This window comes from Saccopteryx leptura, chromosome 1 (genome assembly GCF_036850995.1).
Source record: "Saccopteryx leptura isolate mSacLep1 chromosome 1, mSacLep1_pri_phased_curated, whole genome shotgun sequence".
NCBI classification, from domain to species: Eukaryota; Metazoa; Chordata; class Mammalia; order Chiroptera; family Emballonuridae; genus Saccopteryx; species Saccopteryx leptura.
In genome coordinates, this window is record NC_089503.1 from 378,129,565 (window position 1) to 378,156,047 (window position 26,483).

Genomic DNA, 26,483 nt, shown 5'->3' on the forward strand with positions numbered 1-26,483 from the left:
CCCACAAAAAATTCTTGTGGTATACTAGTTGATTACTACTGAATTGGAGGATTAAACTAGTTAATGTAAAGCATTTAATAACAATACCTGACACGAAGTAATTGCTCTGTAACTGTTGTTATTCTTGTTGCTATTCATTATGGGACTGTTATTAATACCTGGAGGAGACTTGGGGGAACTTGTGCCAAACTTCTCATTTGTTCTAGTTTCACCCCAGAATGTGCTTGAATTCTCAATTCATGTGGTAGAGAGCTTGAGGGGGTGTTGGGCAGATAAAATGTATTATGCTCACTTTGTTAAAGTGGCGCTGCCCAGGTGGAGGCCGTTGCCCAGGTGATATTAATGTATGTCTCTGTGGGCAGGCAGAATCCCTGTAGTCTGGGGCTTGGTTTTGGGATTAAGCCTTTCCCACCCGTTTTGATGTGGGTCGGTACAATCCAATCATGCCTCAGAGAAGTGACTTTGTATTAGAGACTTCCCTATTCTGTATATTGGATTAAAGGTTTTGAATCTACACTATAAAATGGGGGCAGAACAGGAGCTTGCTCTCTTGATTCCTGAGATTATCATTAGAGGAGAGAGCAGAGAGGAGAGCAGAAAGAGGCCATGTGGCCAGGAGAAGCAGCCAAGATGGCGGAGTATTGAGTGAGAGGCCAGTTTGTGCAGTTTGACACTGGAGAAGGAAGGAGATGGGGAACAGAGGTGAATAAGTCTGGTGAGCTAGAAACCTTTGATTCTAGGAAACTTGGATAAGTCGGTAGCTTTGTGAGCACTGAATGTGAGTGGGTTTTGGAGCCCAGTGTGTGTTTTTACTTGCCCGCCGGTGCAAGCTAGAATTAAAGATGACAGCCCATCAGTTCTTGGCTCCGTTGTTTCTTTACCGACTGTCCGAATCCAATGCGAACCTGCATGGACCGGGCTGCTGTGATGGTAGCCCCGGCTTCTGGCTTTACAGGGGGCAACTGCAAATGAGTGAATAAATTAATAAATTAGAAAGCTCGAGGTTGCTCTATGAAAATGAGATTATTGTGATGGATGAAGACTCAATAGATTGCTGATTGGGGAATAGCCACCCTCATTCTCAGAGTGGAGCGGGTGGCCCTCTGAGGATTTCGAATCCTAGGAGAGAGAGACCTGCCTACTCAGAGGGTAGTTCACTGATGGAGTGATAAATGCGGTATGAAGATATACAGACCTCAGGGGAAGGAAAAAGGAATTCTTAGCTTGTGGTTCTCAGCCCTGGATGTGTTTCAGAGTCACCTGGGTGTAAACGTGCAGAATCTCAGCCCCAAGTCAGGAGATTCCGACCTCCAGGCCCCGGGCTGTCAGTTCTCAAAAGCTAACCTGGAGTGTTCAGGAATGAAGCCAGGCAGTAAATGGAGACAATGTAATAGTAACAGCACATACTATAACCGGGAGGTCTGAGGTACATTTCTCTCACCCTCATAACCACCCCATTTAAAAGGTAACAATCTGAGGTTTAAGTATTAATTTTGGCCAAGGTCACGCCACAGAGCCCATATTTTTTTAGTCTAAGTCTGAATCTCAAAACCTAATCTATTTTGCTACATCCCGCACTGCAGGAGGTCAGCCTGGAAGAACCTTCCCAGAAATTAGAATTAAGATGGTCTGCCCTGATGTAACTATCAAGTTGCTACATCACAGGTCAGAGCAAAGCTGTGCAACCGATTTAGAGAGACACAAAGACTCCCAGAGCTGGGGCTCAGCCTTAACCCGTGCCCTCTATTAACATATCTAAAGAAAGAATGCGTCAGTGGGGTGGGAGGGTGCTTGGGTTGGTTAGTTTGACACTTGAGCTGAGGGAGGGGTCCCTGTCCTGCCGACCTTGGCAGCATTGTAATCTGACATCCAGTCGTCTGTCAGCCCCTCCGTGGCCTTCCGTTCTCTCCTGACCTCTCTGGCTGTTTCCTTCCCAGGCTCTAACTCCACCTACCTCTGACATGTGGGTGTTCTCTGCATTCCTCTCCCACTCCCCACCCCCATTCCCTGGTAGCGGGTGGCTGCCTGAGCTGAGGCCTTCGAGAGGTGTGTGCTCCTGGCAACCAGACTTTAGGCACCAAGGCTAAGGTGGGGGACAGGGAAGGGTGTCGTCAGACATGACCAGAGTTCACATCTGTAAAGCCAGTAGCCACGGACACTATCACAGCCGCCTGGCCCAGGCAGGTTCGCATTGGATTCGGACAGTCGGTAAAGAAACAACAGAGACAAAAACTGATGGGCCGTCATCTTTAATCCTAGCTTGCACCCGGCGGGCAAGTAAAAACACACACTGGGCTCCAAAACCCACTCACATTCAGTGCTCACAAAGCTACTGACTTACCCGAGTTTCCTAGAATCAAAGGTTTCTAGCTCACCAGACTTATTCTCCTCTGTTCCCCATCTCCTTCCTTCTCTCTGCTCAAACTGGCTTTTCCTTCAGCACTCTGTCATCTTGGCTGCTCCTCCAGGCCTCCTCCACGTGGCCTTTCTCTGCTCTCTTCTCTGCTCTCTCCTCTAATGATAATCTCAGGAACCAAGAGAGCAAGCTCCCATTCTGCACCCATTTTATAGTGTAGAAATCAAAACCTTTAATCCAATATACAAAATAGGGAAATCTCTAATACAAAGTCACTTATCTGGGGCATGATGGGATTGCATCACCCCACATCAAAAAGGGTGGGAAAGGCTTAGTCCTAAAACCAAGCCCCAGGATACAAGGATCTTGCCTGCCCACAGTCCGCCCCCAACACACATTAGTATCACCTGGGCGATGGGCTTCTATGTGGGCAGCGCCATCTTTAACAAAGTGAGCATAATATATTTTATCTGCCCAACAACATCCCAGCCGGGCCCCTTGCTGGCTGTGGACATTAGGAGTTATTTTACATTATTATTATTGTTTAAAGCTCAGCTTCTTTAGCTGTGAAATGGGATAGTAAGGCCTACCTTAAATGATTGTTGTGAGGATGAAAACAGACACTTGGCATTCCAAGCACTCAGTTGAGAACTCGATAAATGGTATTTATTTATTATGTCCGGCTGGTGTGGGATTTCACCTGAATGTCAGTGGGCACTTTAAAAGCAACATGTGAGAGAGAGCACCTTTCCCCCTAAATCTGTCCTTCCTAGTTAGAGGAAATGGAAACGCATGGAAAAGCGTTCCGCCAGGTTGCCAGTCCTGGGCTGTCCCTCCACCACCGTCCAGAGGCCACCAAGTGCCAGCGATGCTGTTTCCCGCATTTCTTCTATTGTCATAAGCTGCTCTTTGAATCTCTCGCGAGGTTACTGCAAGAACCTCTTACCTGCCTTCTCAACTTACTCCTCCCCGACCTCTAAATGCTCATGTACTCAGGTTCTGGTCCATATTAAAACCCTTTAATGGCTCTCAGTTGCCTTGAGGGCACAACTCAAATTCTACTGCAGCCACAAGGCCCTTCAGGATGTGTCCTGCCTTCCTGTCCAGCCCCAGTTCCTGCCACCATCCTGTCTTACACCCTGACCCTCCCTGGTGGCAGTGCGGAACCACACACCAAATATGCCAGGTTCGCGTGTGTAAAGCCGAAGCCAGGGCCAGGGCCACCATCACAGCAGCCCGGCCCATGCAGGTTCGCACTGGATTCGGACAGTCGGTAAAGAAACAACGGAGCCAAAAGCTGATGGGCCATAGTCTTTAATCCTAGCTTGCACTCGGCGGGCAAGCAAAAAACACACACTGGGCTCCAAAACCCACTCACATTCAGTGCTCACAAAGCCACTGACTTATCCGAGTTCCCTAGAATCAAAGGTTTCTAGCTCACCAGCCTTATTCTCCTCAGTTCCCCATCTCCTTCCTTATCCCAGATACAAACTCTGCACAAACTGGCATCTCACTCAGCACTCCGCCATCTTGGCTGCTTCTCCTGGCCACACGGCCTCTTTCTGCTCTCTGCTCTGCTCCCTCTGCTCTCTCATGCTAATCATCCCAGGAACCAAGAGAGCAAGCTCCTGTTCTGCCCCTATTTTATAGTGTAGAAATCCAAACCTTTAGTCCAATATACAAAATAGGGAAGTCTCTAATACAAAGTCACTTCTCTGAGGCATGATTGGATTGTACCACCCCACATCAAAAAGGGTGGGAAAGACTTAATCCCCAAACCAAGCCCCAGGCTACAAGGATTCTGTCTGCCTTTAGCCCACCCCCAACACACATTAATATCACGTGGGCAACGGCCTCCTCGTGGGCAGCGTCATCTTTAACAAAGTGAGCATACTATATTTTATCTGCCCAACAGCGTGTCTCACTGCAGCATGACTCAGTCTTTCCTAGGAGAAGACCACACAACACACACACACACACACACACACACACACACACACACTCACACACACTCACGCATGGGCTGTAGCGGGTAACTGTTGGGCAGATAAAATATAGTATGCTCACTTTGTAAACATAGTGCTGCCCACATGGAAGCCGTCGCCCAGTTGATATTAATGTGTGTTGGGGGCGGACTGTGGGCAGGCAGGATCCTTGTAGCCTGGGGCTTGGTTTTAGGACTAAGCCTTTCCCACCCTTTTTGATGTGGGGTGGTACAATCCCATCATGCCCCAGATAAGTGACTTTGTATTAGAGACTTCCCTATTTTGTATATTGGATTAAGGGTTTTGATTTCTACACTATAAAATAGGGGCAGAACGGGAGCTTGCTCTCTTGGTTCCTGAGATTAATATTAGAGGAGAGAGCAGAGCAGAGAGCAGAGAAAGGCCACGTGGAGGAGGCCTGGAGAAGCAGCCAAGATGGCAGAGTGTTGAGTAAGAAGCCAGTTTGTGCAGAGTTTGTGCAGGGAGAAGGAAGGAGATGGGGAACAGAGGTGAATAAGTCTGGTGAGCTAGAAACCTTTGATTTTAGGAAACTCAGATAAGTCAGTAGCTTTGTGAGCACTGAATGAGTGGATTTTGGAGCTCAGTGTGTGTTTTTACTTGCCCACCGGGTGCAAGCTAGGATTAAAGATGATGGCCCACCAGATTTTGTCTCCGTTGTTTCTTTACCGACTGTCCGAATCCAATGCGAACCTGCATGGGCCAGGCGGCTGTGATAGTGGCCTTGGCTACTGGCTTCACAGTAACCTGTTCCCCAGGCTTCCATCTACCTTTCCAACAAGACTCAGTGTCCCCAGCTCCTCATGGGCGTTTCTAGGTGCCCGGTGTGGGGCAGGCTCTTCTACTAAAATTTTATTACATTTCTAAAACCTTGTTGTGGGCCAAACACAATTCTAAATCCTTTATACCCTCACAACTCTGTGGGGTAGATATGCTTTATTCATTCATTCTACCGTATTTATTGAACAATTAATTCCCTCTGGTCAAGTCCTGGTCCAGGCACTGGGGATATGGCAGGGTAAGGGGGGCTGGGGCATGCTAGAGGTGGGAGAGGTATTCTTATTTTTTCTGGGAAGTGGTTTGGGCAGGAGGGAGTAACCAGGACAAAGGAGGTCATGAGCTCCACTTGACAGATGTGGAAGCCAAGACTATAGGTAAGTCATCCAAAGTCAAAGACAGAGTAAGGGGTGGAGCTGGGCTTCCAACCCAGGTTTCTAACTTCTGACTCACGCTGTTAGCCATTACTGGACGCTATCTTTTGTGGGACACAGCGAGTGCCTGGGCTGAGGGCAAGCTGGCTCTCATTCCCGGGTTGGAGCTTGGCATCCCCTGTCAAGGAGAGCATGGGCTGAGTGGCTGGCTTGGTGTGTGCAGGCTCATTTGGTGGCTCTGGTTTTCTGTTTGTATTTTTCTGAAATTGGAAACAGGGAGGCTGTAAAGCCAGGAGGCAGGGCAAGGGCCACCATCACAGCAGCCCGGCCCATGCAGGTTCGCATTGGATTCGGACAGTCGGTAAAGAAACAACGGAGCCACAAACTGGTGGGCCATCGTCTTTAATCCTAGCTTGCACCCGGCGGGCAAGTAAAAACATACACTGAGCTCCAAAAGCCACTCACATTCAGTGCTCACAAAGCCACTGACTTATCCGAGTTTCCTAGAATCAAAGGTTTCTAGCTCACCAGCCTTATTCTCCTCAGTTCCCCATCTCCTTCCTTATCCAGCGTCAAACTGCACAAACTGGCATCTCACTCAGCACTCCGCCATCTTGGCTGCTTCTCCTGGCCTCCTCCATGTGGCCTCTCCTCTGCTCTCTCTTCTAATGATAATCTCAGGAACCCAGAGTGCAAGCTCCCGTTCTACCCCTATTTTATAGTGTAGATTCAAAACCCTTAATCCAATATACAAAACAGGGAAGTCTCTAATACAAAGTCACTTTCTGAGGCATGATTGGATTGTACCACCCCACATCAAAAAGGGTAGGAAAAGCTTAATCCCAAAGCCAAGCCCCAGGCTACAAGGATTCTGCCTGCCTTTAGCCCACCCCAACACACATTAATATCACCTGGGCGACGGCCTCCTCGTGTTATCTTTAACAAAGTGAGCATAATATATTTTATCTGCCCAACAGAGGCAGTCAGACAGACTACTGCATACACCCGACCGGGATCCACCTGGCATGCCCACCAGGGGGCGATGCTCTGCCCATCGGGGGCGTCTCTCTGTTGCAACCAGAGCCATTCTAGCGCCTGAGGCAGAGGCCACAGAGCCATCCTCAGCGCCCCGGGCCATCTTTGCTCCAATGGAGCCTTGGCTGCAGGAGGGGAAGAGAGAGACAGAGAGGAAGGAGAGGGGGAGGGGTGGAGAAGCAGATGGGTGCTTCTCCTGTGTGCCCTGGCTGAGAATTGAACCCGGGACTCCTGCACGCCAGGCTGACGCTCTACCACTGAGCCAACTGGCCAGGGCCTGGTTTTCTGTTTTGTCTACCTTCTTCTGTGGCCTTTATCGGAGACAGTCAGACTGTGTGTACTTTCTGGGCAGCCTCAAAAAGTGGAGGACACGACCCTGAGATACGGCGACATGGCTGCTGACCTCACTGGTCGGTAGTCCAGGTGACCTCTGTGGGCAGCACCGTGTCTCAGCCCGTACTTGCCTTCAAACTTCAGCAGGATGAACTTAGGCGAGCATCTTTGCAGAGGTGGGGTTTACGCTGGCCTGGAAGGACCTAGAGCAAACTTTGAAGAGAGGTGGGATGGGGGTTTTAGGCAGAAAGAAGAGCTGAGCAAAAGCGTCAGGCTTGGATCATTCAGTGGACCCGGAATAGAGGGGAGGGGAGATACGGTTCCAGGGAGAAAGAATGTAGGGTAGACAGGGGCAGCCCTTTTAACTTTTTAAATGGCAGACTGTGCACGTTCATTTCAGATAAGTGGTCTGGATTTTATCCTGGAGACATGGGGATTTTAAGGTTTTAAGAAGCAAAGGAAGCACCTGTGCGTTCCTGAGGTTTTTGAAGCAGTGGGGGGGGGGGGGGGTAGGTGCAGAGGAGTGCAGGTTGAAAAGGGTGCACTCAGTGAGGAGAAAGAGTTATTGCAACAGTGTTACATGGGGTCACCTGAGCGTGCAGTGGAGGGGTGGGGTTCCAGAGACATTGTGGTAGACCAGGTGATAGGATCTGTTTACAGGTTAACGGGGAAGTTTGGAGCAGGAGGAGCTGAGAAGGAACAATGTCGGCATGTGGAGCTTGGACAATTCAGTGGATCATGGTTAATTGACACATAATGCAGAGGGGAGGGGCGGAGTTTGAGCAGCTTGTGCTCCAGGCACCCATGTGACCTCCAGGTGGGGATGGGAGCTGGGAGTGAGGGAAGGAGGTTCGAACTGGAGACACATGCAAGCTGAGGCTGAAGGAATAAAATAAGGTCTCTGAACTGTGCATGAGAAAACACAGGTCTTGGCTTTCGCCCTGGAAGATGTTTGTAGCTCTAGAGGCTGGTGGAGGAAAGAGGAGGCAGGGCAGGGGCTGGAGATGCGCATTTTGATTAAGGCATCGCTGGGACTATTTGACTCACCTCCGCGTCTAGTGGTAGGCAGTGGAGGCCCCATGGGGGGGGCACACCATTGACCTAGTCTGGGTTATCTGCTCAGAGCCATTCAGACCAGGGGCTTCTGGTCATCCTGGGCTTGCTTACATGGCTTTGTGGGGGTTGTGCTTTTCCTCTGCACTTGCCTAGCCTCCTACCGTCGAAGGCAAACTCCTGAAAGTGGGGATCCCAGCTTCTCCCTCATTATTTTCCAGGAAGCTCAGTCTAGGGCTTTGCACACTAGGGCCAAGAACACTAGTGAGACGCTGAAAGACCAAGCAGAATGGGCAGCAGCATTGAACTTGGTCTGCTGCTGCTTCTTGAGTTCCTTTTTTCTTTTAAAGATTTTATTTATTAATTTTACAGAGAAGAGAGAAAGGCAGGAGAGAGGGAGGAACAGGAAGCATTAACTCTCAGTTGCTTCTTGTATGTTGTGCCTTGACCAGGCAAGCCCCAGGTCTCGAACTGGCGACCTCAGCATTCCAGGTCGATGCCTTATCCACTACACCACCACAGGTCTGACTTGAGTTCCTTTTTAAGAACTTCTGGTTTACTGGAATAGGTATTATCTGCTCTCTGTCTTGAATTGTGTCAGGCTTGCTCCATCCATCCATTTTGTTGTCATCAGACTTTTGCTTGTGTAAAATATCTACTAAAAGTTGAACACTTTTAACATGGGTTTGGGGGCTCCCAGCACTTTTCATGCATTATCTTATTTACATTATAACAGACCCCTGAGGAAGGCACTCTTACCCTGTTTTGCAGGTGAGAAATCAGAGTCCTCCCAACCTCTACACACACACACACACACACACACACACACACACACATCCGCCACCTCCCCCACCCCACCCTACCCCGTCAGGCAAGTGTGTGGTAGAGGCTGAATCCAGCCCCAGGTCTAACTCAATAGCCCCTGTGCCCTCAGCCACTCCTGTTAAGGCCTCCCTAGGTAAAATGACATATCATTTATTATCCAGACTGGGATGATTTTAAAAAAGTTTTCTCGAGATACAATTTTTATACCATAGAATTCACCTTACAAAAATCACACAGTTCAGTGGCTTCTAGTATATTTAGAGTTGTGCAGTCATTGCTGTAATCCAATCTTAGAACATCTTCATCACCCCCCAGAGAGACTCGGTACCCAGTAGCCTGACAGTCCTCATTGCCATCACCACCACCCCAGCCCCTGGCAACCACTAAGCTATTTTCTGTCTCTATCGATTTGCCTATTCTGCACAACTTATGTAAATGGAATCCCGATAGCTGGTCTCTCAATAGGCTTCTTTCACTTAGAAGGCTTTGCGGGTTCATTCAGATGGTAGCATGCCTCAGGACTTCATTAATTTTTTTTTTTTTTTTACAGCGACAGAGAGTCAGAGAGAGGGACAGATAGGGACGGACAGGCAGGAACAAAGGGAGATGAGAAGCATTTTAATCATCAGTTTTTGGTTGCGACACCTTAGTTGTTCATTGATTGCTTTCTCATATGTGCCTTGGCCATGGGCCTTCAGCAGACTGAGTAACCCCTTGCTCAAGCCAGCGACCTTGAGTTAAAGCTGGTGAGCTTTGCTCAAACCAGATGAACCCACGCTTAAACTGGCAACCTCGGGGTCTCGAACCTGGGTCCTCTGCACCCCAGTTCAACGCTCTATCCACTTCGCCACTTTTGAGAATGAAGGGTGCAGCATTAATAATTATACCTGGACAACCAGTAGGAACTGGAACATATTATGTGTCTACTTAGATACCCAAAATACTTGAAGATTCAATTCCTGATTTCAGGGAACTTTCTGGGCACATGATGAGTCAAAGCCCAAAACCCACATACTTGAGTTAATTAAAGAATCAAGTAAAGGTAAAGTATTAAGAAGGAAAGCAAAATGCATTTTATTTCCCCCAGGAGATTTATTTTTTCTCTTTAAAAGAAAAGAACTGTCTTACTTGTCCCCGACAAGTATTGTCCATTGCCCTAGCAGCATCGTGGTGTTTGATAGTCTCAATTAGGATCTGTGGAATAAATGAATGAATGAGAGAATGAATGATATAAACTGTCCTGGAGCAAAAAGAAAAAAAAGGAATAGTCAACTGGCAGGGATTTGTGAGTTTGGGGGAAGTCTGAGTCTTTTCTAAAAATGTATTTTTTTGCTCTGTGTTGCTCTGTGTTGTAACAACAGTAGTGGCAGTGTAAAAGGGAAAACACCCTGGCTGGGTTGCTCAATTGGTTGGAGCATAGTCTGGTCCTGGATGAGCTCAGGTTATGGGTTCCATCCTTGGGGCACTTACAGGAGTCAGCCGGTGTATGCATCAATGGGTAAAACAGCAAATCGATATTTTTCTCTCTTTCTCTCTCTCTCCCGTCTTCTGTCTTTCTAAAGTCAATCAGTAACATTTATTTTTTTAAAAAGGAAAACCCCCCCAAAAAACACAACAAAACCCTATCGTGAGAGCAATCTTTTTTTTTTTTTTTTTTTTTAACAGAGACAGAGTGAGTCAGAGAGAGGGATAGACAGGGACAGACAGACAGGAACGAAGAAAGATGAGAAGCATCAATCATTAGTTTTTTGTTGCGTGTTGCAACACCTTAGTTGTTCATTGATTGCTTTCTCATATGTGCCTTGACCGCGGGCCTTCAGCAGACCGAGTAACCCCTTGCTGGAGCCATTGACTTTGGGTTCAAGGTGGTGGGCTTTTGCTCAAACCAGATGAGCCTGCGCTCAAGCTGGCGACCTCAGGGTCTCGAACCTGGGTCCTCTGCATCCCAGTCCGACGCTCTATCCACTGCGCCACCGCCTGGTCTGGCTCGTGAGAGCAATCTTAAACTGGATTTTGTTAGTGTGAATGGTTGACAAAACGTTGAAGAAAGACCTTCCAAAGCCTGGGAATTGCAAGAGCAGGGAGTCTGAAACCAAAGCCCATGTCTTTACGCAGAGGCGCTCCTGCAGCTGGTTAACCTGATTTGGGAATAAAAAGGTGTGATACCTACCCCCAGGAGTTTCCAGTCTTTTGGGGGGAAATAGAATTAATTCACAGGAAGCAATGAGATTAGTTTAAAACAATCATTAATTGGTTGTGTGCCCTTGGGCAAGTCAGCTCCCCTGGGGTGGGGTGGGGGGCTGTGGTCCTTCTGGCTCTGAATTTCCCTGATCTTTAATGCTACCACCCTGGTGAGCCAGGAGCAAGGACCTGCAGGAAGGACATGGATTTGGAGAAAGGACTCGGATGCCAGTGGTGGGTGATAAGGCCTTGGGGTGGGCTGGAGTGCTCTAGCTGCGATAAAATTGGATAGGACGGCTGGCCTCTTGAAGAACAACTTGAAAAGCCAGGCTGGTTGACTTTTAAATTTGACCTGATAAGCAGGTCCTTGGAGGAGAGATGAAAGGAGTGTCCGTGGGAGATTAATCTGATGGCCCAGCGCCACCGATCTGCATCTCCCGGGAAGCAGCGTGGAGCCAGAGAGGCTCCTGGGGAGGCTTTTGCGGTCGTCATGGGCGCCCAGCCTTTCCAACGAGGGTTTGAAACTCCTGCCAGTCTCCTGACACCTGGCTTCCGTGGCGTCTCATTTTCCTTCACTCTTAAGTAATTTAAAGTAAATATAAGTTTTACTTTATGACAGTTACGGCTGTATTATGGACCAGAATCCTAAATGTGTATACATTTCTAAAGCAGAATATTAGACTTCAAGTAAATGGCAGGTTTGCAGAGGACAATTTTAGATTATGCTATTCAATGCCTCCGAGAGATACTTTTTCTCTGCTGTAAAGGGCTTACTTTGGTGGCAAATTTTGAGAAACTGGCTCACAGCCTACCAGAGCAATGGAAAGAATAGGACCTAAGTGAGCTTCAGCCAGTGGTGTTGCTGGGCCAGGCCACTGATTGGGTACAGGAAACCCAAGCAAGGAAGAAATCCAAGATGGCATCAGGGCTTAAAACCTGAGGACTCAGCAGAAGGATGGTGCTGTTCGTAAAAATGTGCGAATTGATAGAGGGGTGGGAAGATGATGGTCTACCTTGAGAACATTGGGAACGGGAGGCCTGGCTAGTCCCCGGGAAGCTCTAGCCAGGTTGATCATGGAAGAGGAACCTCTTGGCCGTTCCCAGCTCTAGAGGCTCTGCCCGTTGGCCTGGACATTTGACACTTTGCCTGGTTTACTTTCTGTGTATCAACTGTAAGGTTGTTCACACTGTAGGGTTTTAGTAGGTGCCCCATCTCTAAGGTGACCAACCGTCCTCCTTTAGGGAGGACAGTCCTTCTTTTGTAAGTTCCGTCCTCCCTCGAAAAAGTGTCCTCCTACATGTCCTCCTTTTATTTATTTTTATTTTTTTTTATTCATTTTTAGAGAGAGAGGAGAGAGAGAAGGGGGAAGGAGCAGGAAGCATCAACTCCTATATGTGCCTTGACCAGGCAAGCCCGGGGTTTTGAACCAGTGACCTCAGCGTTCCAGGTCAACACTTTATCCACTGCGCCACCACAGGTCAGGCCATGTCCTCCTTTTTGATATTAGAAGACTAATCTGTAAATATCTGTATCTGATCCATGCAGAGTCGATCCATTGCGTGTGGTGTGGCGTATTTGTATCTAAATGAGTGCTTTTTTTCTTACAATTATTATTAAAAATTAATAGGCATGTAAGCATAATTACAGTATAAAATATTACAAATGTTTTTATTATGCATTTATCGTATTATAGTGTATTATTGTGGCAATCAATAAAATGTCTTTTTTTATTTACAATATTGTTTCTTTGATTTTTTTTTTGTCGTCCTTTTCATTGTATAAAGGTTGTCACCTTACCATATCAGACTAAGGAAGTGCCCATCTATGCCTATTTTGTTAAGAATTTTTTCTTATTGTGAATAGCTGTTGAGTTTTATCAAAACCTCTTTTTGGCCTCATCTGTCCCTACTTTGCTAAGAGTTTTTCTTCTTGTGAATGGCTGTTGAATTTTATCAAAAACTTTTTTGGCCTCTGTTGATGCGATCATGACTTTTCCCCCTTTAATCTTTTAATGTGATGAATTGTATCGATAATTTTCTACAATAAATAACCATGCATTTTTTGATAAAAGGTCAACATAATCGTAATATACAACCCTTTTGATACATTGTGGGGCTCAGTTTGCTGGTATCTTGCTTAGGGTTTTGCATTCATGTTCCTAAGTATAATTTTCTCTTCTCATACTGTTCTTGTTGGGTTTTGAGGTGTCAGTTACTCTGAAAATGGGTTGGGAAGTGAACTCTCCTTTTATATTCTCTGAAAGAGTTTATATACGATTGAAATTACTTCTTTCTTGAACGTTTGGTAGAACTCTTGGCCTGTTTGCTATTGAAGGTTTTTCCATTATGTGGGTGATAGTGAGAAAGGACCTTTTACTTGGGGGATGAAAGTAGCTTAAACAATAAGGAAAATGTACTATCTCATATACCACAGAAAGTCCAGAGGTAGGTGGTTCCAGGATTCGTTAATTCAGCAGCAGCTCAACAACATCATCAGGGAAAGAAATGTGTTCTTTCAGTTGTCATGCTCAAATGTCAGCTTCTCTCATCACTGCAAGATGGCTGCAGTTGCTCCAGGCATCACAGCGTGGTGGTTAAGAGTGTGAGTTCTGCAGCCAGACCCGATTCCTAATCTCATAGATTCATGATGTTGGCTAAATTGCTTAACCTTACTGTTAAATGGGATGATAGTACTTTACCTTAAAAGTTTGATATTAAATGGATTCAATGAATTAGGTATTTTTATTATAACTTTTAGAATAGTGGTTGGTACATAGAAGCATACAGTCAATATTAGCATTTCTTTTTTATGTTTATTGTACTGATTTTAGAGAGAGAGGAAGATAGAGAGGGAGAGAGAGAGACAGGAACATCGATCTGCTCCTGTATGTGCCCTGACCGGGGCTTGAACTGGCAACCTCTGTGCTTTGGGATGATGCTCTAACCATCTGAACTATCCGGCCAGGGCGATATTAGCATATTTAACTGCATTCTGACAGGGGGCAGAAATCAACCTGTTTTTCTCTTGCACCCCATTAATTGAAGCCCCTTAGCAGACTTACCTCACACCTTATTGGCCAGAATATGGCAAGTGCCCATTCCTAAACCAGCTGTGGAATTATCAGGATTTGGTTTGGAGTAATTCAGATTCAACCTCTGCGACAAGGGAGTGTCCAGTCTCCCCTGAAACACAAAACCGCCTCATACCTGAATAACATCTGGGTTGTTTGCAAGGCAGAAGTTGGGGTGGTGATGGTGGGAGCTTTCACGGTCACACAAAGAGGGGCAGAGTGAGAGCCTCGGCCCCTGCTGGTTCTCCGGAGTTCCTCGGAATGACCCCTTAGGTTTGCTAAGCACCCCGTAATTTGCTTTGTGCTTTTTAACTCATGCATTGTCTTACTGGGTCTCAAAACCACCTCTAAGCAGTTTGGGCTCTTGTTATCCTCTCTTATAGATGGGGAAACAGGCTCCCCAAGTTAAAGTGCTGGCCTGATTTGTAACTGGGCTAGAGGCAGGTGCTGGGGTTCAAGCTGAGGTCTTCAAAGTTCTGTCCTTTTAGTCCTCTTCTGTGAATTCCCAATTGTCACTTACACGTCACCCTCACAACTGCCATAGCCATGTGCCTCCTCTGCTATTGTTTACTTAATATTTTTAAAGTGTTTTGTTTTTTAATTCTTACTGATTGATTTTAGTGAGAGAGGAAGGGAGAGAGAGAACAAGAGGGAGAGAATCAGTTTATTCCTTTATGTGACCTGACTTGGGACCAAGCTGGCAACCTCTGTACTTCGGGACCAAGCTCTAACCGACAGAGCTATCCAGCCAGGGCTTAAAGTTAAGTTTTTCATTAAGTAAGTTTACAGTAAAAGGAAAGCCAGTTTTGTTGTTCTGGTGCACACACACACACACACAGACACACACACACACAGACACACTCACGAGTGTTAAAAATACTTGGGCTTAGAACTTGGGCTCTGACGCCTGCCCGGGTTCCAATCCCAGCTCTGCCAGTGTAGCTTATGCGACTGGTCTACATCCAGGTGCCCTGGGCAGTCCCCCTTGGGCTCTGACGCCTGCCCGGGTTCCAATCCCAGCTCTGCCAGTGTAGCTTATGCGGCTGGTCTACATCCAGGTGCCCTGGGCGCTCCCCCTCCCAGAGGGCAGCAGCCCCACTTCCAGGTGCCAGCACTGGGACTCTGCCCGGTGCCTCGTCCGGGCTCTCGGAGTCCCTTGTGCTGTCCCGCAGGAAAGCTGCATCCTGGGTAACCATTGCTGGCCTCCCCCTCCATCCCCAGCAGCCCTCAGCCCCTGGCGGTTAGGAATGGCGGTCAGGTAACCCCGCTCCCTCACTTCTGGGGGGCGTCCGCCAAAGGTCGGAGCTCCCTTTGCCCACAGTGGTAGCTTACTCAACAGTGTACTCTTGACTGGCTTCCTTCCTTTTCGTCTTGTTTCCCCACTCTTGGTGCTTCCTGGAATCGTCTCCCGGGTCAGTCACTTCACTCGAATCCTTGTCTCAGAGTCTGCTTCTGGGGAGGCCCAGCTAAGGCGGCCACTTGCTGGCGGCATTGCACAGCGCTGGGGCGTAGCTCTCCCGTGTCCCTGTTTCCATCTGTAACAGGAGGGTAATCCTGGCACCTAAACCTCACGAGCACAGTGGTAAAGCTCTCCGTGCCTGGCTCAGAGAAGGTGCTCAGCAAGTGTCGTCTGTTATTGCTACCTAAGTCATCTGGTGTGCCTGCATGGGTAGGTAGTTACCCCACAGTTGGGACACATCGCTCCCTGCCTGAACTTTCTCTGGGTGGCCCCTTCCTGCCTCTCCCTTCTGCACCCCCCCCACTCTTGAGCATCTACTGCCTGGCTTCTTTCATCATAGGCGTTCTTGTGGAATTCAGGGGACCAGGACCAACAACCCCCTGCCTGCCCCCCACTCCCAAGGCAGCCCTCCCTTTCCATCATCCTGCCTGCTGGGTGCTGTGGGTAGAAGCCTACAGTTGTAACGACCTCTCAGGACCTCCCCATGTTGCAGGATCATCATAGGCATCCACTTCATTTTTATTTATTTATTTTATTTATTTATTCATTTTTTAGAGAGGAGAGACAGAGAGAGAGAAGGGGGGAGGAGCTGGAAGCATCAACTCCCATATGTGCCTTGACCAGGCAAGCCCAGGGTTTCGAACCGGCGACCTCAGCATTTCCAGGTCGACGCTTTATCCACTGCGCCACCACAGGTCAGGCAGGCATCCACTTCAGATGGGAAGTTCTTAAAATAGAGGCTTCTCATCTCTCGCCGGTGTCCAGCAGGCTAAAACCTGCTAAGGCCAGGGGTGGGGAAGGCACTTGACAATTGTGGATTGCTAATGATGATCATAGCTCCCTTTATTGGGCACTTACTATGAGCCTGGCACTGTGATCCGTGCTTTTCCCATATGATCCTTGCAAACACCATATGAGATAAATACTATTACTGTCCCCATTTTGCAGATGAGAAGCCTAGGACAGAGAGGTTAAGTAACCTACCCAAGATCACACAGCTGGCAAATGGCAGAGCCAGGCATCTCCCCTAGCCCCAGAGCTCACTTAATTACGATGCTGAACTGATACCAGGGCTGTCTTGCACCTAAATGAAGAATGCTGGCTTCCTTGGTCCCAGCCGAGAGCCCAGAGACGGCGCTCTTTGCCGGGTGGTTAGCTGTAGCAAGCTACCGAGCCACACGGAAGGTCCAGAGGCTCACCTCACCTGTAGCTCTGAACAGGAACCTCAAACAGAATAACAGGACAAGAAGCCTCATTGACTCAGAATCCAGGCAGCCAGAAAGGGGGAGTAAAAGCAAATGTGTAACTCTATAGGTTGTATTCTAATTTTGTGAAAAGGGGGAGATTTGACAGGTTCAGGCTCAGTACCCAAGGTTTCTTTTCACAAGAAGCTTACACTCTAGAGCAGGGGTCTCAAACTCGCGGCCCGCCGAACAATTTTGTGCGGCCCGCAGACTAATCCACGAAGTTCAAAATATTTTGGATAAAATTAAGTAAGCCTAGGGGCCTACTTGTATTTTTCATTTCTCTAGCATCCTAGCTAGATATTAGCTTAGTTAACAGCAGTTGTGATGCGAACTACAGTTTCTGGTCGTTTTGTGACACTGAGTAAACTGCATGTACGATTGTGCTTGTTGTACTGATTTTTTTTTGTTTTCAACTGCAGTGCGAAAAGTGTTGCGTAACAGTTGCCTTTTGTAGACCTAGTGCGGCCCGCCGAAGGGCTGTGATCTTGCTCTGCGGCCCACATGCTGAGTTGAGTTTGAGACCTCTGCTCTAGAGATTGCAAACGGTTCCCTGCCCCTCAGATCCAGTCCACAGATCATTACGTGTGACTTAGAAACAAAGGGAATGTATGGCAACACTCGCTCCTATGGTGTGGCAAAAGGCATCTCCTGGCTTTGGAAAACACGCCTCTCCCCGCCGCTTCCTTACGGCCAAGGAGTTGCCATTTATCATGTGGCTCAAGCTGGTGTTTTTCTTACATTGTTTGTTTCATTCAAACAAGGTTTTTTGCATACATACTATGAATCGGGCACCATTCTGTTTCTGTGGGATGGTGAGGGAGCGGACAAACTGTAGCCAGGGTATATAAGTAAAGCATATCATATGTTAGTGATTAGTATTCAGCAGTGAAAGGGCCGGGGAAGAATCATGGTTGGAGCAGGGTGGCCAGGAGAGGATATCTGAGGGGTGAGACTTGCTTCAAAACCGGAAAGGAGTGGAGGTATGAACATATGGATGTTTGAGGCAGAACATTCCAGGCAGATGGAACAGCAATTACAAAGGGAATGTGCATGCCTAGTATGTTCCAGAAACAACCAGGAGGCCAGAGTGGCCAGGGCAGAGCAAGTGAGAGAGAATAGCAGGAAGTGGCGGCGGGGGGTGGGGGTGCCGGTCACACAGCATCTGTGGGCATCGTGAGGACTTCGGCCATCAACATGAGTGACGTGGAGAGCCCCTGGAAGGCAGCCGTGTGGATCCGGGACACCCGCCAGGAGGCCACCCTGTAGTCCTGGTGAGAGAGAATTCCATTTAGACCAGGGGGATAGCCACGGAAATAGAGAAGAACAAAGGATTGGAGTTGTATTTTGGACATAAAATCAACCAGAAATGGGCACGGGTTGGAAGTGGGAGACCGGTAAAGGCAAAGAAGAATTGGATTTGGACCAGGGAGGGAGCAGAAGAGAAGAAAAGAAAGTAGATTCTGGAGCTATTTGGAAAATGGAGCCTCTGCACTCTGCTGACGGGTGGACGTGGGACTGGAGAGAGAGGAGTCCGGGATGACACCAGGTGTTTGGCCTGAGCAGGTGGAAGGATGGAGTTCCCATTTCCGATATGAGGAAGCCTGTGGGACAAGCAGGTTTACTGAGGGAAAGGGTAGGATCTCGGTTTCGGAGAGGTGGAGTTTGATGGTGCCCATTGGACGTCCAGGGGGAGTTGCTTCCTGTGTGAAACAGAAACAGAAGACAGTGGGTCAGCGCAGGTGCTAGCTCTGACTTGGTGGCTCTGCCTGGAGTGCCATGCTGAGATTTTGAAAGCCCATCCAGGCTTAGTGGGAAAGAGTTTCTTGATCAGTAGTGAAGCCTGTCTTGGAAACTGGATAGGCAAAAATAGTGGTAACTCTGAGTATAAAACACGCCATTGTAGAACAGGAAGAAAAATGTGAAAAATTCTATTTATTTCATATGTTTTTGCCTTACTCTTTAACAGTTCTTTGTATGTCCTATAATGTACATAATCCTCTATTTATTTATTTAAGTAATAGGAGGGAGGATAGAGAGAAAGACTCCTGCATGCTCCCAAGGGGTTCACTTGGCAACCCCATCTGGGGCTGATGCTCGAATCATCCGAGCTATCCTCAGTGTCTGGGCCGATGGTCAGACCATTCGAGGGGCTGATGCTCGAATCATCCGAGCCATCCTCAGTGTCTGGGCCGATGGTCAGACCATTCGAGCCACTGGCTGTGGGAGGGGAAGGGGGAGAAGGAGGGGAAGAGAAGCAGATGGTCGTTTCTCCTGTGTGCCCTGACCAGAAACCAAACCCAGGACATCCATACACCGGGCCAATGCTCTATCCACTGAGCAAACTGGCCAGGGCCACATAATGTTTTAGAGTAGCAGGAGTGCAAATAATTAATAAATTAAGTATTCTAAATATATTGGAATAGTGCACTCAAACTGTTTTTACTGAGGAATGGACGAGTAAAATCTTTTGAAGATTACTGATTTGAAATATTGTACAAGTATAGCAGATGCTTCAAATCATGACCTGGAATACTGTGGGCCCTAAAGTCTCTTCTGAACCCTCAAAGAACAAACAAAATTTTGTTTAGTTTGGTTTAATTCTTGATGTTTCCATTATAAAATATACATTTAGACACATCATCACCTATGGATTATTTCTACGAAAAATATTTAATCCTCATCGAATCAGGAGAAAACAGACAAATACAGATTGGAGCACACTGTGTAAAACAGTTGGCTTTCAAAAATACAAATATTGGCCCTGGCCGGTGACTCAGTGGATAGAGCATCGGCCACGGTATGGATGTCTTGGGTTCGATTTCTGGTCAGGGCACACAGGAGAAGTGACCATCTGCTTCTCTTTCCCTCCTTCTCCCCGTTCTCTTCCTCTTCACCTCCTGCAGCCAGTGGCTCTATTGGTTCAAGTGTTGGCCCCAGCTGCTGAGTCTAGTTCTGTTGGTCTGAGCACATCAGCCTCAGGCACTAAAAATAGCTCGGTACTGGGTACTCGAGTAGGAGCCCAGATGGGGTTGCTTCGTGGGTCCTGGTTGGCGAGCATGTGGGAGTCTGCCTCATTATCTCCCCTCTTCTCACCTAAAAAAGTGTGTGTGTGTGTGTGTGTAAATATAATCAAGGACTTTAGAAAAAAGGGTCAGAAACTATTTTAAATGAAAGGAGATTAAGGGGTTAGGGGTAACAATGCCAACAAGATCTTTTATTTTAAAAATTGATTTTTGAGAGAGGAAGGGAGAGAGAAACATTGATTTGTTGTTCCACTTATCGATCCATTCATTGGTTGATTCCTGTGTGTGCCCTGACCAAGAATTGAACCCACAACCTTTGTGTATCGGAATGATTCTCTAACCAACTGAGCTACCTGGCCAGGGCATAAACAAGATCCTCGATTGGATCTTGGGTTAAGAAGGAAGAAGCTTTAAAAGGATATTATTGGAACAGTTGAGGAACTTTGTATATAGATTGTTTATGGATTGTATTAAATTTTCTAATTGGTTTGTGATTATGTGAGAGACTGTCGCATTCTTAGTAGACACAGGCTGAAATATGAATTTAAGTGAGGGGTATGTTTGTGTTCACTACTCTTCTTGCAGCTTTCCTGTAGGTCTGAAATGTTCCCAAGTTAAAAATTAGGGGGAAATAGTATTTATAGAGGTTCCTCCAGTTCTCAGAAAATGAGGACATCCAATAGCGGTGTGTCAGGCCACTTTGAGGGGACTAGATTGTTTCATTGACTGGAACACTGTCTTCACCCTTTTGGGAGTAGAGAAGAATGTGCCAGCTCTTCTCCACCACAGTAGTATTCCCTGACACTTTTTATTTTCCAGGTGCCTTCATATCCATTCTATTACATTTGTTATCTTAAAAAGTCCACATATGCAAAGAAATTTGTGCTTTTAAGTACTATAATAACAACTGTTTTTTTTGTTTGTTTTTTTACAGAGACAGAGAGAGAGAGTCAGAGAGAGGGATAGACAGACAGAAACAGAGAGATGAGAAGCATCAATCATTAGTTTTTCGTTGCTCATTGCAACACCTTAGTTGTTCATTGATTGCTTTCTCATATGTGCCTTGACCGCGGGTCTTCAGCGGACTGAGTAGTAACCCCTTGCTCGAGCCAGCAACCTTGGGTTGAAGCTGGTGAGCTTTTGCTCAAACCAGATGAGCCCGCGCTCAAGCTGGCTACCTTGAGGTCTCGAACCTGGGTCCTCCGCATCCCAGTCCGACGCTCTGTCCACTGTGCCACCGCCTGGTCAGGCTTTTTATTTTTAATTTTTTTTATTTTTATTTATTTATTTTTAGATTTTATTTATTAATTTTAAAGAGAGGAGACAGAGAGAGAGAGAGAAAGAAGGGAGGGAGGAGCAGAAAGCATCAACTCCCATATGTGCCTTGACCAGGGAAGCCCGGGGTTTTGAACCAGCGACCTCAGTGTTCCAAGTTGATGCTTTTACTCACTGAGCCACCGCAGGTCAGGCACAAGTGTTTTTAATTTCTTTTTAAAACTGATTTTAGAGGGAAAGGGAGAGAGAGTGAGCAAGAGACAGAAACATCGATCTGTTTCAGTATGTGCCTAGACTGGGGATTGAACTGGCGACCTCTGTGCTTTGGGATAATGTTTTAGCCAACTGAACTATCTGGCCAGGGCTTAAATTTTTTTTAAAATTTTATTTATTAATTTTTAGAGAGGAGAGAGAGAGGGAGAGAGAGAAAGGGGGAGTAGCTGGAAGCATCCACTCCCATATGTGCCTTGACCAGGCAAGCCCGGGGTTTCGAACCGGCGACCTCAGCATTTCCAGGTCGATGCTTTATCCACTGCGCCACCACAGGTCAGGCTTAAATTTTTTTTTTAATTGATCGACTTTTAGAGAAAGAGGGAGGAAGGGAGAGAGATGGAAAAAGAGCAGAAAGCATTCATTCATTATTCCACTTAGTTATGTGTTCATTGGTTGCTTCCTGTATGTGTCCTGACTGGGGATTGAACCTGCAAACTTGGTGTTTCGGGACGATGCTCTAAAACTGAGTTAACCAGTCCTAGCCATCTTTGAATGGTTGCTATGTGCCAGGCATGGGTAAGATATTTTCTACCTGTTTAGTCCTCAGAACCCCTCTGTGGGGTAAAGACTGTTATTATCTTCCTTGGACCCAGACTGAGAGGTTTTAGTAACTCCTTCAGAGTCACAAAGCATGGAAGCAGGCTTTGAACTCCAGCAGCCTGAGTCTAGGGCGTCGTCCACCTTCCTGTTTAGGGGACCCCTTCCCCAGCCTTGAGGTAGCCTGTCCTCTACCTACCATTCAATCTGTCTGAAGGTAACTGAGCCATAGACTGTAGAATGTGGGGTGATGGGCCTGACCCATCACTTTGTTCACCCTCTCCACTCTCAGATGGGGACATTTCAATGATGAAGGGTGGAAGGGTGGGGGGGGGGGTGGAGAAGGAAGGAAGCATTGGATCCTTCCTCCTTGGGGCTTTTCATCTGGCCTGTGACTTCCATTCCCACCCCTCCTCTAATTTGTCATTTCATTGAGTGACTTTTTCTAACTGAATGCGCCTGGGCAGAAACTCCTCCCCATATTGGCTGTGGTCATTGCTCTATCTTTTTTTTTTCTTTATGAAGAAACAAGGGGAGCCCCTGTTCCTATGAGGTTTAAGCAACTGAAGTTCTCAGGCGGCTCAGCCAGCCTTCCAGGAACTCCTCTGCTTTGGCCCTGCGTGGAGCTCACCTGGCCCCTCAGAGGACAGCTGGCTTGTAGCTGACTGGTGCCTTCCTTGGTCCTGCGGGTCTAGGATGACTCACTCAGCTCTGGGCAGGGCAAGGTCAGCCAGGGGCAAGGCAGAGGTGTTGTCCCTCATAATTCTCTGCCCACCAGAAGCTCCCTTCCCCAGGGTACAGGTTCACATCCTGGCTTGTAGACTGGGTAGTTTCTGTGTCCCTTCCTCAATAGATCGGCCCTTAATAAATCAGTACACTCTCATGGAACAACATGAAAGGCAGAATAATGCAGCAGTTAAGAGCATAGACTCTGAAGCCAGAGACTGGCTGGATTGAACTCTGCCTTCACCACTTTCTGGCTGTGTGACCTTCAGCAAATTAGTTAGCCACTCTGAATACAGGTTTTTCCTTTATATAAAATGGTGGGCAAAGAATAGTGTACTTCTCATTAGGTTGGTGTGAAAATGAGATGAGTTACTACATACCAGATATGTACACTGCCTAGAACACAGTGGGCATTCCACAAAGGGCTGTTATCACCGTTGGTGGTCACAGCACAGTGCTTGGGCCTTCAGAGGAGACCTAGGCATATAGGACACCATCCTGTCCTTAAGGAGAAGCGGTATAAGACTGAAAAGGGTATCGTTTGGGAGGAGCCAAACAGGCCTTTAATAAGTTACTTAAATCCAGCATACTTCAGTTTTCCCATCCGAAAACAATTCTTAGAGGGTGAGATGGTGGATCATAAACATCCCCTGCCCAGTGCCTGGCACACAGTTGGATATCAGTACACGCAGATTATCTTCCCCTTTGCAGGAATTTACACCCTGGGTAGGGAGAGAGCAGGTACAGAACCGCCAGCCAAATGCAGGGCATGTGCAGTGGCATCCGAAGGAGTTTGGAGGCCAGAGGGTTGGTTCCTGTAGCTGTACTGTTCTAGGAAGGCTTCATGGAAGAGATCAGATCTCTCCTGGGGCCTTGAAAGATGATAAACTGAGCAGAGAGAATAAATGGGCTGCCCAGTGATGGAAGGGGGGGGGGGTTTGAGGAGATGGGGAGGGCAGTAGAGGCTCTGGCATGCTTCTAGAGGTCTGCAGAGAAGAAGATTCTGCTGCTATTTCTTCTTCCTGTATCATTGTCTCATTGGCATTTCCCGTTATCTAACTTGCATCCCCCTTGCTGCAATTGAAGGCCAGTTCTCTCTAGAAATGGAAGGTAGTGGTTATTTCAGACTACATGAACTTTTGATGTCTTTACTGAGCACCCTTATAATTGGGATAAAGACCAGCTGAGGTTCCATAGACAAAAATGACAGGAATCCTGACAGCCAGTTCTCAGGGAAAGTCTTTGTTCACGAATGTCTAAAACAGGGGTCGGGAACCTATGGCTTGCGAACCAGATGTGGCTCTTTCAATGGCTGCATCTGGCTCGCAGACAAATCTTTAATAAAAAATAATAATAACGTTAAAAATATAAAACATTCTCATGTATTACAATCCATTTCCTACCGCTCATGTTCATGGTTGCAGGTGGCTGGAGCCAATCACAGCTGTCCTCCGGGACACCACCAAATTTTTATTGGATAATGTGTAACGTACACGGCTCGTTGTATGGCTCTCACGGAATTACATTTTAAAATATGTGGCGTTCATGGTTCTCTCAGCCAAAAAGGTTCCCGATTCTTGGTCTAAAACAAGGCATCATCTGAGATGCAAAAACCAGACCCAGGGGTGCTTATAGCAGGAAAGTGAATGAAATAAGAACAGATTGCTAATCAGTGCCATGGGATATACTGGGTGATAATTGGGGGAAATAAATAGAGCCTCACTTAATATATGATACACTGAATAAATGGTAGGTAACAATGTACACATGAAAAAGAAAAACCTTTATTGTGTGTACTCTTGACAATGCAGACTTTGGGAGCCTCATCACAGACTTGAAGAATGAAAAACCCTGAAGCAGGGACCAGAAATCTGCATTTTCAACAAGCTCCCTGGTGTAAAAAAAAAATCTATAAGCACCTCCTACATTTTCACATGATTCAAAAGCAGAAGCCATTAAAGAAAATACCAGTAGCCCTGGCAGGATAGTTCAGTTGGTTAGAGCATTGGCCTGAACCACCGAGGTTGCTGGTTTGATCCCCAGTCAGGGCACATACAGGGATGGATTGATGTTCCTATGTCTCTCTCTCTTTCTTCCTCTCTCTCTTCCTCTCCTTTCCTCTCTGGCTAAAAATCAATAAATACAAATTTTAAAAAATTCTTAAAAAGAAAATATCAGTAAATCAGGCTACAGAAAAAGAAAAACTTCCTCTTTGTCAAAAAAATAATAACTCTACCATGAGTCAAAAATGAAAGGCAAACAGTGAACCTAAGAAAATTTTAAGATATATGACAAAAAATACGAAAAAAGATATCCTTAAAATGTAATGAGCACTTACACATCAATAAGAATAACAAACATCTCTATAAAAGAATGGGCAAAGGGCATGAATAAGTATTTACATAAGAAATGTAAATGTCTTCTAATATAGTATCAAAATATTACTAGTAAACTACTTTTCATTTTACCAGTTTTCTTTCTCAATAAAGACAATCTGGGGCCTGACCAGTGGTCTTGCAGTGAATAGAACATCGACCTGGGACACTGAGGTTCCAGGTTTGAAATCTGAGGTTGCTGGCGTGAGTGAGGGCTCATCCAGCTTGAGTGCAGGTCGCCGGCTTGAGCTGGGATCACTGACATAATTTCATGGTCTCTGGCTTGAGCCCAAAGGTTGTTGGCTTCAGTCCAAAGGTAGCTGGCTTGAGCCCAAGGTCACTGGCTTGAGCAAGGGGTCACTAGTTCAGTTTGATGATCTCATATTTAAAAAAATAGAACAATTTTAGAAAAATAGGCCCTGGCCCTTTGGCTCAGTGGATAGAGGGTCTGCTGGTGTATGGACGTGCTGGGTTGGATTCCCAGTCTGGGCACCCAAGAGAAGTGACCATTTGCTTCTCTCCCTTTCGCTCTCCCTCTTCTCTCCCCTCCGGTATGTAGCCAGTGGCTCTACTGGTTGGAGCTTTGCCCCAGGTGCTGAGGATAGCTGGTTGGCTTCAGTGCAGCAGCCTCAGACACTAAAAATAGTTGGGTTGATTGGAGCATTGAGCCAAGACAAGGGTTGCCGGGTAGATTCCCGTCAGGGTGCATGCAGGAGGAGTCTGTCTTACTGTCTCCCCCTCTTCTCCCTTAAAAAAAGAGAAAAGATAAATATTGACATTTTAAAGGGTTATCTCTGGATAGTGAAATTGCAGGTAATCAGTATTTTCTTTTTGTGTGTGGCTTATCTGTATTTTCTAAGTTTCTTAAAATGTGAGTGAATATTTCCATGATATTTGAACTACAATAAAACTTATTATATGAAAAGCAATTCATTGAGAAAACGTTGAGCATAGAACTTGTCTCTTCTATACAGTGTTATTTCTCCAGTACTTCCTTCCTGCACGTCCTTTCCCTCTGGAGGACCTCAGAGAGGCAGGAATTCCCCCAGGCCTCCTCCCACCGGCAGCATTACTGCAGGCTTGTGGTCTGCCTTTTGGCCATGTGGAATCCAGCTTTGGGGAAACTACAAAGTAACCCAAAGTTTGGGAGGTATAAGAAATGGCAATTGGAAGATTTTATAGAGTCTGAGCAAGAAACTCCTTCCGAGAGGATCTAGTTTCTCCGCCCACGTTTTCCTCAAACAGAAGCTAAGGCCGACTTTCAGGGCTTGTCCAAGCCACGCAGCAGACTTCATGACAAGTGAGGCCTTGAATCTATGGCCTCTCCTCCCAGTTGTATTTGTAATGTGCTACTTTCGACCAGGCCTTAAAATACTTGAATGCGCACTGGAATCAGCGGGGGTCTTGTTGAAATGCAGATTTTGATCCCACCGGTCCGGCATAGTCCTAACAATCTGCATTTCTAACCAGCTCTAGGCCTTGCAGATGGGGTGAGCTTTGGGATCACAGCGAGGTGTAGCAATGGGGACCAGTGGAGCACAAATTCTGGGGCCAGACTGC

The 26,483-nt window shown here is 46.8% G+C and overlaps 1 protein-coding gene across 3 annotated transcripts in view; it reads left to right on the forward strand.

The window, feature by feature from the left end:
* The window catches only part of CCND3 (cyclin D3), a 105,423-nt gene that overhangs the window by 71,658 nt on the left and 7,282 nt on the right, over positions 1 to 26,483 (forward strand). The gene's annotated exons all lie outside the window — the stretch shown is intronic.